Source organism: Notothenia rossii (genome assembly GCF_949606895.1).
Source record: "Notothenia rossii genome assembly, chromosome: 2".
In the NCBI taxonomy this organism is placed as follows: Eukaryota; Metazoa; Chordata; class Actinopteri; order Perciformes; family Nototheniidae; genus Notothenia; species Notothenia rossii.
Window position 1 is genome coordinate 35,772,275 of NC_136904.1, and position 19,449 is coordinate 35,791,723.

General features: G+C 44.0%; 1 protein-coding gene across 4 annotated transcripts in view; it reads right to left on the bottom strand.

Moving 5' to 3' along the window:
- Positions 1-19,449, bottom strand: part of LOC307029986 (myocyte-specific enhancer factor 2A-like) — a 64,989-nt gene that overhangs the window by 31,181 nt on the left and 14,359 nt on the right. The window contains exon 2 of one of the 4 annotated variants that reach the window (XM_079666206.1): positions 9,046-9,110. The exons of the other annotated variants lie outside the window; for them this stretch is intronic. The gene's annotated coding sequence lies outside the window, so the exon portion shown is untranslated. The remainder of the gene's footprint in view (positions 1-9,045; positions 9,111-19,449) is intronic. 4 annotated transcript variants of the gene reach the window in all.

The following is a 19,449-nucleotide window of genomic DNA, read 5'->3' on the forward strand; positions in this document are numbered from 1 at the left end:
AAAGGCAGCTTGGATACAGAATACAATACATATAACAAAGACATTTACCACCAATTTGCAGACAATGTTTTGTCTTTGATGGTAAATCTCTGTCTCATGCTGCAGAGGCTTGTAGAGCAACAAAGGAGCATGTTCTACATCTCACTTCCCGGACAACTTGTCCTGATCGATGCAGATGTAATATGTTACTATGGCAGAAACTCTATCCTGCTGACGGGAAGATCAATACAGCCCACAAGACGAGCCAACGGGCTGCAGCCACCAGCACTAACACACACGTCTCTAAGGCTCAGCTATGCATCGTTATTTCATTACACCATCATGCTATTCTAATACAATGAGAAGAGCAATTTGGAGATAAATATGGTAATTCAGGACTAGTTAACTTCTCGAAATGTTCAAGTGCCTTCATATATTAAAATGGATTTGTACATTTTGAAATAAAACTGGTTTTGAACTCAATAGCCTGAAACTTAACCTATTGATCACATGCTGCATGAATGTATGTTTTTAAATATCTTCGGTCCTCTGCTTGTTAAAAGAAACATTTCCAATTTTTATTGAACACCAAACCTAAATGAAATAGCTCTTTTTAATCTATGCTTGCCTCTGACCTTCTCAACGTCCCTCTTTAACTTCAATATATACCCCCCGCCTCTCTGGATGTATCCTTAACAATAAGTGCTAAGCCCCCCCGAGCTAACCTCGCACTCAAACGCTCTTCTCTTTATCTCACCCATGAAATACAATTCTTGCGGAACTTTTGAAGCGTGACCATGCTTTGTGAGGGTGTGAAACGCACTTTTCCAAGGATGGATTTCACAGGATTTCCCATCTGTTACGCTTATACAATGGCAAATTTTCCCTTAGGTATTGTTGTCTTTGTAAATAGAGACTAAGGGTTTCTATCTAGCATTTCTATACACATACATTAAACGGCATGCAGTATATGACTGAACAATGAGAACATATACAGCAAATGTTTTCTTGTTCATTGGCTGAAAACCGAAAGTCTGATTGGCTAATAAAACAGTCAATGAATTATTCACATTAAGATATGTGATGCGCATAAGTAATAGGGCAGACAAGAGCTGAAATATTTGGAATAATTGCTTATTTGGTATCGATCAATAACATTCACATCCCATTTTGTATGTTAAATATGAACGTGGAAACAATAGAGGTTAGCTTAGCTTAGTTTAGAATTAGGACTGGAAACAAGGTACAGCAACTATCTTGGCTTGGCCACATTTTTATAAGCTTGTCCCAAAATGTGTAACTATTACATTAAAACAAATTGTGCTTTTGTTGTCTTGTGGCCAATTGATATTGAAAGTGATACTTGGCTGGTTGATATATTGTTATTTTACAGGGTTCATTAATAATCTCCAAGGCTCCTAACATGTTTATCCAAAATCTTTCATTGTGGCAGTAAAAGACCCTAAACCTTTCATTATAATGGGCGGTGTATTACGTGTGCACAGTAGGAGTGTTGAGGCACAGCCGTGCAGTTTAGTGCTGTCGGCAGGAAGAGTGTTTAAACCTGCTGTCCAGCTGGGCTTGATGTGTGGAGTGTGCATGTTGTCTACATGTGCCTGCTTGGGTTTTCTCCCTTTTGAGAGTCAGACATTCAAAATCCATCTGACTTATAACCAGCACATGGTTAAGCAATAGAAAAATATTCACTGCCACTTAACGATGACAGCAGGACTGGCAGAAACAAAAAGGAAAACTCCTCCACACAGCCCACTTCCTGTAAGCCATGACAACTCCACTACTTCCTGTTTCATGACCTGTGTGTCTGACAGTGAATGTTGAACCCTAACGCTTATGCTAGGCTAAGCTTCTTGGCTGCTGGCTCCAGCTTCATTTTCACCGTACCGATCATCTCATCTAACTCTCAAGACTTGACATAAGCACTCCTTTAAACCAAACCCAACCAAAACCACACACATCATCTGAGATCATACTGACTCTTTATTAACACTCAGTTGCTCTTAACCTCTTGTGCTTTCTCAACTGACAACAATTCGGGCAAACAAGCTGCACCTTCATGATACAGAAAGGTTTTTGGATAGAATTGACTTGTACTTAATTGTTACCTTTAAAACTAAGGTAACTATTGTTTATATCATACTAAGAAAACACACATGTGTATCCAAACAATATTACATTTATTTTTGTAGCCTCTATTGTACAAGAGAACATGGCAGTGACGCTCAATCACTGGCCTGTTGACCCCAGTAAAGGGGGTTAACCCCAGTAAAGGGGGTTAACAATAATTGTGAGTTTTAAGAGAAACAGTTGTAACATCATGAGCACTAATGAACAGCTCCCCTCCTTCCTTCGTTACCGTCTCCTCATGTAAAGAATCAGCAGAGTCGAAGCAGCTGAAGGTTAATCACTGGGATGGCTTTTTACACACAAAGCTGCATGGAGTAATTGGCAACCCTTTCATCCCCCCTCCTCATTAAAGACCCTGAGTTCATCTTTAATTGTGTTGACCTCACCATGACCTCTGCTCCACTCACTCCAACAGTGAATCAATGAGGCATCAAGCTGATACTACCCAGCATGCACCACTAGGTAACCCCATAATCTTCTGCTACCTACCATTATAATAAAGCAAACACTGTCACCAATTTGAGTAAAAAGTAGGGCTGCCCATAATCAGAAATCATATAATTTAACATGATTACTAATTGAGTTTGAAAACACAAGCTTATGTATTTAGGAAGAACATCTGTTGGCTGCATTTTAAACTGAAATACATCAATCTGCACTTGATAGATAATTAACACTACATCTATGAACAACTTTGTGCTCTTCTAAACTATTTAATGATAAACACATTGTTTTTATAGATATCAAGGATGGTGAAATGAGAAAAAAGTAACACCAACCAGGCATGGCTAACGAGACGGGTCCCATGTTTTAATAGGGGTTGGGACTGCTGCTGACAACGCCAAACTTAGCACACCTTGTCCCGGTTGACAGATGTTTTGGTAGTTCTTCCCTAACAAGGAGTAATTTGGCGTGAAGTGTCTTGCCCAGAGACACAACGACATGCTGACTGCAGTTGGGTTTGAACCTGTGCTTTGCTGTCCTTTGAACTAATCCACTGTGCCACACACCGCCAAGAGACCTTAACCCGAACCAACATTGAGCTGCCGTCCAGGAATCATGCCAATCCGGGCTAAAGCTAAAGCTAACCACTGTATAGGATGTATGATACATGAAATAACAATAGTTTGATTGCAGAATACAGCACAATGATTGCTTTATCCCGATTATCTTGTTTTCAAGTAATTGAAAGAAAACAACTAATAGCCCTGCCCTACTGAATGCATTTTCATTTGATAGATCATAGAGCTGGGCCTAGTTGTCACCATGGAGACATCCATGGTGAGACTCATGGTGGTTTGCTGGAAGATGAAAGGGTTTCCGTTTCATCAGTGTTTGCAGAAGCGACTGACAAAATAGATCTCATCCCTTGTTCCCGTCTTTACCTTACCTGCAGCTGCGCCTCCTTTCCTAAACTTCGCTTTTTGCTCCATCTTGTCCTTCTTCCCCCAGCATTCTATTTGCATCGTATCCATCAGCAGGGAGAGAGGGAGAGGCTCTCCTGCTCAAGGCATAACTAGGCGGAGTGATAGAAGATTCTTCTCCCCCGCTAGTCCGGACATTCTTTGAAGTTCTCATAAGCAGAGTTTTTATAAAAGTTCTAAGGGGGCATATACATGGTAAACAAACATGCTATGTGGTGGACCTGCTCCCCAAGGGAGGTGGAGTGAGATGCGGCTTGTTTACTGGCTGAAGTGAACACTTCCCTGTTTGGAGTAGCACTCAATGTGCCGACCCTCCCTACATGCCCAGTTGTGAATACGGCTTTTCTTTGATCCAAGTTAAGTGAATAACAATTTATGTAAAAACATAATGCTGTTGCAGCAACTTAAAAGAACCAGCGATGAAATTAGCATTTTTCATGCAAATGATGCTCCGGTACGATAGACAGTCTTTGAATAAGCAGAAGTTGATACACACGACACAACTGGCAACAACCGTTATTTCAAGTGAGTCTCCTTGTAACTCTGAGAGTTGATCCTACATTGTTCTCCTTCACCCTTTTCTATTGCTTATTATGTCCTTTATAGCAAGGCAGGAGCAAGGAAACAATGTCCTGCTGGTGTCTGATGCCAGAGCGCGGCAGGAGCACGGACTGTGATGAATCCATCACCCAGTCAGACAGGCTAGTCTCTGGTATCAAGCAGCTTGAGTATCGACGCCTGGCCCCTGCTGCCTGCAGGTCACTGAGCTAATGACTTTCTAATAATTAAACTCATCTCCCTCCACCAGCAGTGCAGCCATTTAAAGCCAGGCTGAAGGCCACGGAGATTGGATGGCTTAAAGAGTCATCTGTCATTACACGACTTGTTTCCCCTGGTCAGTTGGCAAGCCTAGAAGCTGTGGGACTGTGAAGAATGAGTTTCAGTAAGGAGATGAGTAATTACCGCTTTGGCCACATTGAATATGAAACAGAAGATGTGCACTAGGATGTATCTGTTTACTGGCTACACCTGACATATGGTGTATGGCTGTGTGAGGCAAAGGCACAACATGATGATGAGCTATTGGCAAGGTTTCTTCTTCTGCCAGTGGAAGCTGCATTCCACTAGTGTTTACTTGCTCTTGTTTGGTTTTTCATTGGGGAAATATGTAGATACTACCTGCTGCCTGGCACTTTTTTTTATTTAACTTCAGCAAAAACACTTTGCTGACAAGGTAAGGTTACAAGACTACTACATGGCTTAGTGACTTGATTCTGATTGGTCAATTTGAACATTTCAGAGGCTCTAAAAAGTAAACTGCAAAGGGGGCTGATTGGCGGATGTTTGATAAAAACTAAAAACAAACAAAATACTTATTTGTGTGAAAAGGCTCATGCACACCTAGGATAGAAATTGCATGAACACATCCAAAAACATAAGCAAAAGTAGCCATTTTTCATAAAGTATATTTAATCAAGCCCAATTAACAAAGATGATACTTGATTGTAATTTCTTCTATTTGTCCGGGACATTGAAATCTTTCGAGACACGTGTACCAGGGTAAAGGCAACCCTGGTCTATGTCGAGGCATCATTTCTTGACAATAAAAAAAAGCATTCTAATGAAATCATCATGCTAATAAATGAAATTAATTTGGTACTCAACAAGCCTGAAGCTTCAGGGCTGCCTTCACTGACACACTGTTCTCCAGTATGCTGCACTGCAACTCTCGACCTCCCAGCCTTGTAAAAACTCCAAGACAGCAGTGTACTCATTTAATTACCGACCCACTGTGATGTCATTTCATTATTGTGTTGTTTTTATGACAGTGGGATAAGATTTTCCTGTCTCAACACAGAGACACTGATGTCATGCCTGCAACACAGATGGAAACGCAAGCTGCCCTGTAAAATATGGCTTCCGTACTCTCTCTGGTCCTTTCATAAAAACACTAATTGGTCTTCGGCTGAACTTTCAATACCGACTCATGTCATATTTTGCAGTCTGCCATTGTCATGTTTCAGTTGTGAGGAAAAGTGATAACGGACTGAAACAAAGTAACACTATGGGGTAAAAATGTCTTGTTTCCCAACTGTAATCATGCGGCATGTACAGTAGGATTCTTATAACAGGCAAGAGAGGCTTAAGCTCCACTGGGCCAATGCAATAAAATAACACTCCAAACCACAACTACTCCCAGACAATTCCCTGTCAGGGACACCCGAACACACTCTCTACAAACTCGACTTCGACTGGAGAAGTATTTTTAAAGCACTTTTAGCATGTTTTCTTGGTATTTTTGACTAAAAATCTCAAACAGATCGTAAAACCCTCATCAATTCAAACTATAAAACTGCAGAACTAAATATTCCAGAATGACCAGAACAGTTTTTTTGCTATCTCCCTAATTGTTTATAGCTAAAATATCACAATGGAAACAAATAGAACTCAGATTAATCAGATTTATTTTTACACATTTCTTATATAAATGTATATTAGTGTTTCTTTTTTTGCATCTTGCCGACCTGAAACTTGAAAGTATTGTGAAGTGGGAGTAGCCATTTCTATCTTAGTTCCACTCCACATTTTTCACCACTAAATCTTTCCCTGGAATATGTGGCCCCCTATAAAGTCTTGATGTCCCCTGAGGGTCCTCACCCCACAGGAACATTGACCTACAGTAGTGCTTAAGGCAAAGGTGAGCGAAAGATCGAGGAACACTATAGAGAAGTCAAAGTAAGTCAAGCACCCACATCATGAAGTACAGAACCCCCCATGTACAGCACATCCTGCTCTATGCTCACTGCAGAGCTTCATCTCAGAGAAGCATCTCTAGCCTTTGATCTACTAAATGATATTATATTGAATTCTTTAACATTGTTTTTCCCCGCTCTCATTGAAAAACTGTGCTTTCAGCAAAGTGATATCATCCTTTTGTTGTGAAGCGATGATAAGTAGATCTAAGGCCACTATCCTTAGGGTCCTTCAAGCAATCTCCTATCCCCCAACCCTAAACCCCCTACACATTCCCTCCCACACCAACACTACCCTTTCTCTGAGACAGTAAGGGACAACTAGAGTTCGGTTAGTCATTATATAAGTGTTTCCACATGCATTCACCCTGTATCAATCTGACACCAGTTGTGTGATACATTGTTACTTTAAGTAAATATGCCACTAAAGCCTTCGACACCCACATTTAAGGGGGAGTGTGAGTATATTGTGAAGATGAATTATTAACAGAATCTCAAAGGTTTGGCATTTACCCCATATTTGTATGTGGGCCTCTACCGTGACATGTCTCCATGCTTTAATGTTCAAACATTTATTTTTATCATACTGCCTGTGCTGCAGCACCTCTTTTCACCCTCTGTCTGAAACCAGAGCCCAGTCTGCTCTGATTGGTTAGCTCTCTGGCTCTGTTGTGATTGGTCCACCACTTAGAGATGTCTTTTCCCTTAGCATACAATGTGTTATAGCGCTAACCAATAGTGTGAGTGTTACATAGTGATGTCATTATGTTGCAAAAGTAAACAAAGGAGTCCAATGGAGGACAGTCACTAGCAGAGGTAGAGCACCAAGTAGGAGTATACAAATGGCTACCTCACATACAGCTGTTATCTTAGTAGTTGCCCATTGAAAGGTTGGAGGCAACGAAGGTCAAAGTTGAAATAACTTGAATTTTTAGCATCAAGGATCCTGAATTTCCCCACGGGATTAATAAAGGTCCATTTTGTCTTATTTTATCTATACCACAAAGTTGGCTGGCGAAGATCTCCCATTGGGACTAGATGTTTATGTGATTCAGAATGTGTTAGTAGTTGTGTGCAGCTGGAATAGATTCCATACTACAAACCGCTCCTTTACACTGAATTGCTGAAATTAGAAGAGGTATTACATCTGGGATTAGATCACCTGGGATTAGAGGGTATTGCTTAAAGCCATGTGTGAGAGCAAACTGTGTGGGAATGACACCAACCGGAACCACCAGGCTGCAGCAACACAGGCTGACTTCAATTTGCACTCATCAAACCAACCAATTGTTATTGACATTATATTTTCTTACTGGCCAAAACTTACTATACCAACAATGTTCAATAGCCAATAGCCAACTGATATCATGCACATACCAAACTGGATTTTTTTTGTTTCAAAAGACAGAAAGGAAAACTCTTACAATAACACTAGACTATCGGCAAGCTAGAGTTCTACAAAGCTGCACAGAAAGGATTGGTAAAAGTCAGGACAGCAACAAATCAACACATCTTAAGTCACAGACTGAAAACCCACTGGTTTCGCAAAAGATGGCGCTTTTAAACATAGTTCTTACAATGGCTTGGCTTAGTGAAAGCTATCGTACTAGCAGTGCTCTTGCTTTTGGGTTTGTTTTTCATAATTTAATGCACATTAGGCAAATAAGCAAATTAAGAAACAGATGGGATTTAACCAGAATTGCCTTTTAGCGACTGCATTTCTACGGACATTTGAGTGATCCTGCACCCTGGTCTTAGGATTTGCATTGGAAGACTGATAGTAAGATGAGTTACAAGAACAATTTTTATATAATTTCTTATTTTATTTGTCCGAATAGTCACAAGTGCTGTAAGTTGAACATATACAGTAGAAGTTGTTAATGAGTCTATAACTCAGAGAGCATTGAGAGTCTGTACAGCCAGCATGTATGAAGTGTTGGCCCCAATGAGACAGTTTCAGGACTCTGAGCGGACCCAAACCGCTCTCTGGTCTGGATCCTGTCTCAGCAAATCAACACTGAGTTGAATGAGGCCGAGCCACTCTGTCATTGACCCAACGTGACTGTTTAAATTGGCAAGGCGGAGGGAAAACTATTTACTATGAACAACAAAGAAGGTTTTATATGACTGCCGGAAAGTAAATAGCAAGGCTAATATTTGGAAATTGTTTGATTTGATTTCTGTATTTATTGAGTGTAATTTCTGAGCTCCTCTGCAGAGTTTTTAGCATCAAACGTGCAGGTGTGTGGCCCAGTGGTCAGACAGCAGGCAGCCAGAGGTTGGGCTAGCTAGGAAGGAGCAGCTCCGGTCTGATTACCAAGCAGGAAGACTTCTCAAATTCAGCAGATTAAGAGCTCTTCCAGAAACCACAGCGAGAGCCCCAATGAAAGCCCTCACTAGAAGATATTGCTCAACACAGTAAACATGATCGCAATCTAACTTCCCTATACAATATACACTTAAAACAGTTTTATATTTCCCCTGAGCCTTCAGCAAAGTCATTTGAATACAGAGAACCAGAGTTGCATAATTTGTAACATTTTAAGGAAATATTATCCGCTGGGCTCACTCATTTATTTCCAACTGAAATGGTGGTTTAATAATATTAAAACCCAAATATTTGTGATTATTAGTTATCCATAAGCAAAGGGAAAAAGAAAGGGCCTAAGTATTGCCAGAAAATTACTTTTGCAATGTTTTGTAAGAGCTTGTGCACAACTTTATAAAGGGGTTCCAGATATTACCTGAATTTGTCAGTATGTGCCAAGGCAGGAGGATAAACTCCTTTTGAAGCTCTGGAGGACAGATACTGAAAGAAAAAAAACACAGAGCCTTAGTTTCCTTATATCTTTGATTTTTTTTCCCCAAGTAAAATAAGGGAAGCCCATGAAAGCAAGTGGATCTGTAGGTCCACCTTAAAAAAATTGTCCTGGCAAAAACAAAAAACAGAAGAGAGAAAACAATTTAGATCTGACTTTTTTTCTCTTGCCTTTCAGGGCCACGGCTCAACAGGCCCTACACACGGTGGCGTGCGTTGACACTTCAACGCTTCTGCCCATTCACTTTGAATGGGGTGACGTCACGCTTCGCCGAACTGCATTGTGGAAGCAAAGCGTAGCTTTTCTCGCGGTGCTCACTGCAAAAGTAGAGCAATGTTCTACTTTTGAAGCTTCGACGGAAGCGTCAGCCAATCGAATCATATGCCAGTACAAGCTCTAGCCAATCAAACCGCTGCTTGTGTGTCCGGGGCGGGAGATTCAGGTGATTGGTTGTCGGTCTAGCATCAGATATGCCCGCCGGCAAGCGACAACGCACACCGCTGTGTGTAGGGGCCGTAATGGTTACCAGGGTGCAATTGGCAACCATTCAGAAAAAATGTCAACCACTTCTTGGCCTTTGGTTGCCATCAGTGGCAACCAGTTTTTAACATAAAGAAATAAGGACAGCAAACAGCTAAATGTGCACCCCAAAATAGATAAATGTTAATTATTTGTTGTATTAACAGCCCGTCCACACAGCAGCTTTGAAAAAATCTTGAAAATCTTGGAGGTGAAAGCTTGGGGATTTTTTGCGAGCAACGCGACCAACAACCAATCACATGAATCTCCCGTCCCCGACATACGAAGCAATAGCAATGTTAAAACGAAGTAAACTGGATATAAAATCCCCAAACAGGCGAAAACCTACCAGTTTCACCCCTCAAAAAAAGGACTTTGGCTGGCTGTTACATCAAATAAAATGTAAGATGTATTTTCAACGTAATAATTTCATGTTTCCAAGATAAACGTGATGAAAACATGTATGGTTTGCATGAATCGCAACAACTTCACATTTATTAGATTCATTCATGTTGAGATAAACTGAGACAAAGGGATTAGGGTACATATGATTCCCACTCCAGAGCAGAAGGTGGCGGTATAACCACCAATAAACTGGATACCAACTAACAACTATCATCTACTTTTAAATGTTCACGGTTGTTAAGATGTGAAACGACAAACACGGCTTGAACAATAAGGCATGCTACATTCTTGACTGCTCTTGGACACTTCCATGGATGTATTAAGAGAACTGAGGTTACCTACTGTAACCCCAGCTTCTATGAGTAAATGGCGCAGCCCTCTAAGGCTATCGCTATTGGGTAATCCCCCTGCGTCCCCGCGCAGCACTGAAACACTTGTAGTCCACGCCCACCCGCAAGGTGGGCCCCACCCTCGGGCCTCCTTCCGTTATAAATAGGAAGGTGGCCCGGCAATCTGCTCCCATACAACATAACTTTTCTTCAGCTATTCGTAGAGCCAGTGGGGCCCCGCACTTAGAGGGCTGCGCCATTTACTCATAGAAGCTGGGGTTACAGTAGGTAACCTCAGTTCTATTTCATATATGGCTTCGCCCTCTAAGGCTATCGCTATTGGGTTAAGGGCGAAGCATGATGTAGTCTGCGCCCCACTGGGTCCGCCCGGCACTAGAAGCACAGACATACCTGCCCAATAATACCCCCCTGCCTGATGTGCCATGCGTAATGGCTCATCACCGTACCTGGAACATAGCAAAACATGCCTATCTTCCCGACGGGGTGAAGGCTGGGAACAATACATACCGGCCGCTGTGAGAAAGTAGAGACGAAAGTCCCACCTCGTCCTGCGATCGTAGTGGGGGAACAGCAGCTCTCTGCGTGCAGACAGGCAGGAGAGCGCACAGCTGGATCCCTGATGTCACTCACTCTGACCAGGCACTCCGTACAAAGTGTGTTAGAGGAAAAAGGAACATCCCTCCTATAAGAGGGGAAATGGGCCGCTCTCCGCGTGCCAAAAGGCAGGAGAGAGGCGCACAGCTGGATCCCTGACGTCACTCACCACGACAGGACACCCAGTACAGGGTGTGTCAGAGAGGAATGGGAGACATCCCTCAAATAAAAATGAATAAATGAACAGGGGGAAGACCAAGATGCAGCCGTGCAAATATCTTCCACTGACATTCCTCCGTGCAAAGCCGTGGAGGAGGAAATTCCTCTGGTGGAGTGCGCCTTGATGTTCTCCGGGGGCTCCACCCCAGAGGAGACATATGCCTGTGACACAGCCTCACACAGCCAGTGTGACAGCCGTTGTGCAGACAGAGGTTGCCCGATCGAGCTCTCTCTATATTGCACGAACAGGCGCTGAGAACTGAGATGTGGCTTCTTCCTCCGATTTATGAGGAGGCGGAAAAAACCCATCCAGGGTGATCACTCTTGACCTAAAAGTGCTTGTGATGACCTTTGGCATAAAGGCTGGGTTAGGCCGTAGCACAGCCGAACTGCCATCTCCTTGGATCCGGAGGCATGACGGGGCCACAGAGAGAGCGGATAAATCACTCACCCTTCTTGCTGATGTTAGAGCCAAAAGCAGTACTACTTTGGCTGATAACATTTTAAGGGGAACCTGCTCTAACGGTTCAAATGGGGCTTTGCTTAGTGCTCGTAACACCAAAGCCAGATCCCACTGAGGCGCCAGTGTGCGTGACACCGGTCTAAGTCTTCGTACCCCTTGCAGAAAAAGTTTCATCAGGGGGTGACTGAACAACGTCCCGGCTCCGAAACCCACGTGACAAGATGATATGGCAGCCGCATATACCTTGATTGTGCTGAAAGCCAAATTCCTGTCCAACAACAGCTGGAGGAATGACAGCACGTGAGGCAGAGGGCACGTAGTGGGGTCCAGGCTTCTTTCTACACACCAGCGCTGGGACGCTGCCCACTTGGCTGTGTAGGTCGCTCTGGTAGACGCGGCCCTGGCGCCCTGAATGGTGCGTACAACATCTTGAGAGAGACCCAACCTCTCTAAGTGTTCCCGTTCAGGGGCCGTGCCCATAGGCGCTGGCCTATCACTGGGTGACTGTAAATCGCTCCCTCCACCTGCGAGATAGCGTCCCCGCGCCACGGAATTTCCCACGGTCTGCCTGACAGCGTACGTTGTAGGCATGGAAACCAGGAAGCGCCCGTGCGCTCCGGGGCAATCAGGATCACTGACCGCCCCTCCTCCTGCACTCGGTCCAGAAACCGGGGAATCAGCGGGACTGGGGGGAAGGCGTACAGCAGTCCCCTGGGCCATGGACGATGTGCGAACGCGTCCACCCCCAGGGGGGGGGAGGTCCCGCGCTGACAGGGAGAACCAGAGGGCGCATTGCGCGTTCCCGCGTGCGGCGAACAGATCCGCCTCCGCCCTCCCGAACCCGCTCCAAACCTGGGCGATCAGCTCGGGATGTAGGCTCCAGTCCTCCTGGCGAGGACCTCCTCTGGGCATGAGGTCTGCCCCTTTGTTCAACTCGCCGGGCACATACAGTGCTCTGATGGAGAGTAGGTGCGCGCGCGCCCAGATCAACAGCCGTCTGGCTGTGTTCAGAAGCTGCGCTGAGCGTGCCCCGCCCTGGCGATTGATGTAGGCTGCCGCGGCTCTGTTGTCTGTGCGAATCAATACATGTTGATTCTGCAGCAGCGAGGCAAAATGTTGAATTACTCTCCGTACGGAGATCAATTCCAGCACGTTTATGTGTAAGGACATGTGAGTCGGCCACTGTCCCCCCACTGCACGCGACATGCACGTTCCTCCCCACCCTGAGAGAGATGCGTCTGTGAACACCGAGATGTGTGACGTAACTCTGCCCAGGGCCACACCCTCTGACAGGACGTGGGGACTTTTCCAATAGGTTAAGTCTGAACCCACGGACAGAGGGATGACCACCATGCACCTCCTCTGTCGCACGGGGTCGATGCGTAGGCGAATAAACCACCTCTGGAGTCTTCTCATGTGAAGGAGACCCAGGGGAATCACCCCGTGGTCGGCTGCCATCATGCCGAGCAGCCGCATCACGGAGAGGGCTGTCACCACGCTGCGGGGTGTGACGCGTCGAAGGAGAGCTGTTAGCGTCTCCACTCTCTGCCGTGAGAGTCGCGCTCTCACGGCAGAGAGGAAGGTGGCGCTGGATCTGCGTCATCCACGCTTCGATCCACGCTTCGATCCTCGCCTGGGAGACAGCCACGGACGCGCACAGCGTGAGCGCCGTGCTGGCCGCCTTGCCGATCTCCTCCGCCTCCTCTGGAACCACGGTGGTGGACCGCTCCACCAGCGTAACCACCGAGTTTGCCAGCAACGCGATGTTATTCGCCGCCGCAGACGCCTGAACCGCACACTGGTGCGCCCGGTCAGCATGCGGGAGACATACTGGTCCTTGGGGGAGGCCAACACAGGGCGCCGTCCGGCGACCAAGTTGGCCTGCTTAACCCCAAAGAACGCCGTCAAGCTCGGCTCCAGAGCGGGGGTGGTTGCGAAACCCTCGTCAGTGAATCCCTCCACCTTAGTGAAGGGCACAAAGGTGGCCACCGGAGCCCTCAGGGTCCTCGGATTCGCCGCAGCCCCCTCCTGGTACCTCCTAATGGCTGGGAAGCGCGGACAGATCGGGTCACTCCTGCCCGTCTGAACCCGGGACAAAACTCCGGCCATGTCATCCAGAGCTACCCTTTCCCGTCCTAGGGGAACGAGGAGACCCTTGCAGGCTGCCGCCTTGCCGATGATCTCCGGCAGCTCCAGCATGATGCCCCCCAACGCCGGCAGTGCCGTGGCAACGGAGAAGGGGACCGCGTGCTCGGCCGCCACACCCGTACCTCGCTCCGACCCCGTCTCCCCCATCCGGGGGAGAGCCGCATGGCGAGCCATGGAGGGAGACGGGGTAGGAGTCGTCCGACTCCTGTCCAGCACTCGGCTCCAGAAACAGGCTGTCGTCCCTGTGCTCCTGGACGGGCCAGTCGTCCTCCTCAGCCGCGGCAGCTAGAGCGTCCGCTCTTCGCTGCCTGTCGGCTGATGGGAGACGGGCACAATGCGAACACGCGACCTGCTGGCTGAGAGACGCGTACGCGTGCTCTGGCCCCAGACAGGATTCGCATATCGAGTGTAGGTCATAGCTCATGATGTACCCCGTTTTACATGAGGGACAATCACGGACACAATTGTTGCTCATGACTTTAATTCCTTTCCTGTGCTTCAGTACTGCTGACGGTTGCTGAAGAAAAGAGGGAGCAGATTGCCGGGCCACCTTCCTATTTATACCGGAAGGAGGCCCGAGGGTGGGGCCCACCTTGCGGGTGGGCGTGGACTACAAGTGTTTCAGTGCTGCGCGGGGGCGCAGGGGGATTACCCAATAGCGATAGCCTTAGAGGGCGAAGCCATATACGAAATAGAACTCTGCCAGACTCTGCCATTGTTTTATTTTGACAGCGATCTGGCGGGAAATGTTTTTCCCTGCATCCTGTGTACACTCGCGATATTTGGGCGTAACCATAAACTTAACGATCATCATTACGAGAGAGGATCGTTGAGACAAGCAAGACCGTTGGCGAAAGTTGGAGGAGGTAAGCAGAAAACATTGTCATCTAACTGTGAAGCTGTTAGTAAATGTCATCAACTGCTAGTCCATGAGCGATATTGTGGTAACGTTGATAGTTAATTTGTTATTTTTTATCTCACTTGCCGAATGAGCCGACGAACATGCTAAAGCTACCGTCGTTAAATAGCTAGTCTGTGTAACTGCCAGTTAGGGAGATGGTTATAGGATATCAGGATTGAAAACTAAATGACGGAAGTATTACCCTGAGAAAGTTAAACGAAAAGTGTGCTTCCCCAGTCGCTTATATGTCAGTAATATCAGCCCCTTTTACAAAGGAATGTTGGCTGTGTCACGTAAATTAACTGCCAAGCTAGCTACCATGCGGAGCTGACTGCCACTGTGGTTTTAGCTCTGCAGTTAATGTTACGTGACGGGTGCCGCTCTGCCAGTGTCGGTAGTCGCACTCTCTGTCTCTCCGCTAGTTCTCCCTGTTCAGCATGTAGTTATGTTCGGCTCTGTGTCACTGCACCCCCGGGCCAGTAACCTACATGCTGCCTGCACTTCAGTGACAAAGAGCCGGCTGAAAATCGGCAACATTTCCTTAATATTCCTCGATTTTAAATATTGATGTCCACGCATTTTCAGTAATAATGTTGTCAGGCACTAATAATACGTGTGCCTGTCAGTGGCAAAAACAAGCACTTCAACTTTGAGTAATATAGGATAATGTAACAATTCAGTAGGGATGGGTACCGAGCCCCTGTATTAATCAAAGGAGTCCCGGGAATTAATTATTAAAGACTCGTTAAGGTACCGTTAAGCTCCAATGTTATCAGTCTTTGTATCGGTAATGGAGACATTTAAAACATGTTATATGTATTATGCTACACAAACATTATATTGCAGTTTTAGTTTCGCCAACTCCGTTTTTAAAACGCAAAGAGACTGCAAAATGCGTCTGCGTATGATTATTTTGAGTATTTTTGGATCTTTCCAATCCGGCGTCTCTGTGCGAGGGGGCGGGGCAGTTTACACACGCGGCTGCTATATGCAGCACACACACGCAGGGCCGTCCCTCCCTACAGGCCGATCGTGCAGGTTTGGAAACTAGAGCATCACTCGAAGAGTCAAATGTAGAACTTGGGAATGTTGTATAAGTCAAATGTCAAACTTTTGCCAATTGCCATATTAAAACATCAGCTGCAATTCAGGAAATGAAGGAGGCAGTCTCTGCATAGTATATAGGCTAATGGAGATGCAGTTATTTCCAGCATTCTTTATTTAACATTCATTCAAGTATTTTATGCCTTTTTATCTGCTTATGTAAATACATGATTTATGCAATTGCACGTCTTAAACGGACTGAACTGCTAAATCAAACCTTTGAACAGTGACATCAAAATAGCCAATCTGAGTTTTGTTTTTTGTTGTAGGTGAATGCAGAATTTAAGAGAATCACAACAATTAATTTGCAATCCAAGTTCTTCTCTTCGTTGGATATTCACTCTACAAGCCTGATCGACGTGTATACCAAGAAAGGTGGAGTTCAAGGGAAGAAGATCAAAAGCATCATGCTTCCTATAACCAAGGTATGAAAACAATGTAAAGGTGACAAAGAAACTGTATGAGCTGTACAAAGTCTAGGGTGTTCCGTGAATAGCATAGCATCCGGAGCATTATGTTTTCGATATTTTTTTGACACTTAGCACCACATCCATTCCCCCAGTGGGGGTAATTGTATCAGAGTGAGCGGCATACTATTATGAAGGCCTAAAATAACGCACTACAAAGCTGTCCCTGATAGCAGTCTTTCATGGAAATGGCAGATGTTCCTACCCCAATGGTCACTGAGTGTACTGTAGGGCTGCAGCTATCAATTATTTTAGTAATCGAGTATTCTATCAATTATTCCATTGATTAATCGAGTAATTGGAAACAGATTACCTTTTTAAAGCAAAAGTATTTCGTCAATAAAAAGCAATTTTAAATATTCAAAATAAGACAGATCTCCTCAAATGAACAACTAATTGTTTTCGTTTTTTAGAAAAATGTATTGCTTAAATTGCATAGTATATCATCTGTTCAAACTAAACCCATTTAATTAAAGTGCAATATTACATTCAGGGTTTTAAAGAAACAGTGAAACCCAGTCTGCTTGTTGTTCTTAATGGGCTTTTTTATTGCATGTTCTCTGATTTGCACACTTAGACTGACAGCATTGAATACGTGAGACTCGAATGCATCCTCAAAGGTCTTTGTGTCTACTTCAACGAAGATCCAGAGAAGCTGGTGAAGGAATACATGGTATGTTGATTTACCTTTTTTACCTTCACATAGGAGGATGATCATAGTTGGAATGGATTGTGTTTCCTCTAAAACTAACCCTTAGGGAAATGTTGCCTTTACATTTTGATGATTTTGGATGTGTTAATGCTTTTTGGAAACAGTGTTTTTTGTTCTTTCTTTTTTTTCAATTTGGAAAACACAAACTACATAAAGCTCAATATGACACATTATAGAAATGGGATGTAATGCACATCAGTGAAAAGCACTCTCCTTCTTATTTGTTTTTTTAGAACATCAACAACAGCAGTCAAACGGCAATGGCAGAGACGGTCTTTGGAATATTTGTCATTCGACACGAAAGTGCAGAGCCTGGGGAGGACCCCGAGAACGTTGGGATCATTCTGGAGGGGGTCGAAGATGAGTTGGGAAACATATCTTTTGCGGTGGCGATGATGTTTGCTCTCGTGTATGCTCTAAACTTGAGCTACCCTCCAGAGCTGAAGTTTAAATTTGAAGCACTGCAGAAAATAATGATGGAGCTAGATGGAAACAGACTATCCACAAAAGTACAAGTCCTCAAAACATTGCTTTCCCGTGCCTAATGTCACTGTTTGGGATCGCCTCATGTTCCAAACACACAGCCATCAGAGATTCGGTGACTCACCTCTTTTACAGAAATGTTGATTATATGCAAGAAGTATAAAAGTAAGCATTCAAAGTTGGCTGTAGCATGGTTACGTGGACCTCACTGAGCAGAGGGCTGTGCGAGGAGGCAGATGTTACAATGTTGCCTTATTCGGTCTACTGTTGAAACTCAAGTTTGTTATACTGTTCACCCTAAAGTTGAAACATTTTAATATTTGGGAAGAAACTGTGTTTTTTCAAGCATCTGTCAGTGTAAAGCATTTTTTATCTTTGCCTATTTTGTGAAATATATATTCACTGTTATATTTAATAACAGTGAAACCCAGTCTGCTTGTTGGTTGAGATGGTGTTCTTAATGGGCTTTTTTTATTGCATGTTCTCTAATCTGCATACTTAGACTGACAGCATTGACGTGAGACGCGAATGCATCCTCGCATTATATTTCATATAATATTCGGGAAGAAACTTTATTACTTTATTTTTTCAAGCATCTGCCAGTAAAGCATTGTTTCTCTTTGCCTATTTTGTGAAATACAATTTTATTTCAACATCTCGCGTTTGTGTTATGTTTCCACCCTTGAAGCTCACTAGACTGTAGACTGTTGAAATTCTGTTTCTGTTGCTGTTCACTCTAAACGTTTTAAATGTGTAAACACTCAAAAGTTATTCTTTGAATTAACTTGATTAAATCATGGACAGTATTTCCACATGATGAAATGGCTTTCTTTCAGCTTTAAGCAATTATGTTGACCCAACCCAGGTAAATTAAGTTGGTAACAAACCTTATAAATAAGTAGTATCAATCCTAATAGATTACGTTGAACCAACCCAAATAAATTAAGTTGGACCAATCAAATTGCTTAATCTTGAAAGAAAGTGATTTAATCATGTGGAAATATTGTCCATGATTTAATTACGTTCATTCAAAGAGTTATTTTTTTGAATCCCCTCCCTCCATGCCTGGTTCCTCCGGTTTGTATCCCGGTAAATAGTTACTGGTCGTAAAGAACCGGGTGATTTGCTACCGTAATTTCTCGTTTGGAATGTGAGGAAATGAACTGCGGTCTGCTCTCCCAGCTTACACGTGGTTTGATTGGCTAGCGCTTGTACTGTCAGATTTGCATAAACGGGATTTGATTGGCTGACGCTTCCATCTCAGCTTCAAAAGTTGAACATTGCTCAACTTTTGAATCCTGAAAATCCTGGAAATCTTCGCTTTGCTTCCCCACAATGCAGTTTGGCGAAAAGCGAGGCAAAGTGACGTCACCCCATTCAAAGTGAATGGGCAGAGAAGCGTTGGAAGATTTTTTTAAGCTGCTGTGTGGACGGGCAGTAAGAGTGATACTTAATTATTGTTGTGACCAGTCGGAAACTGATACTTAAGTTGCTGCATTGGTGTGATTACGGAGCCAGAAAGCGATGCACGTTTACTCGTGTGCTCGGTGCGTTTGTTCGACAAAAAAATGGTGAAGCAAATTAAGTTGTTTGACTGTGGGGTAAAAAGTTCGGCCAACACCTCAACTTCTCAAACGAATGTTCAAAGATATTCAACTGATAAAGCATAAGGGAAAACCCGAACGAAAAGCAAAGAGGAATGTTGTCCATTCACTTCCGGTAAAAGTTCCTTCAAAATAAGAGTCTCGATCTTATTACTACCAAAATAAAAGTGTAAAACGAAACTTTACCATAGGAAAATATTGGCATACAAATATAAATCACTTCTATAAAAACACATTTTAAATATAGTTAAACATATTAAAAAGGTAATTTACAGCATTAATAATGAATATCTAATTCTTAACTGTGAATGGTTTTCATTGATTTAACATTAGAAATGTATTATTCTGGCCAATCCAAGA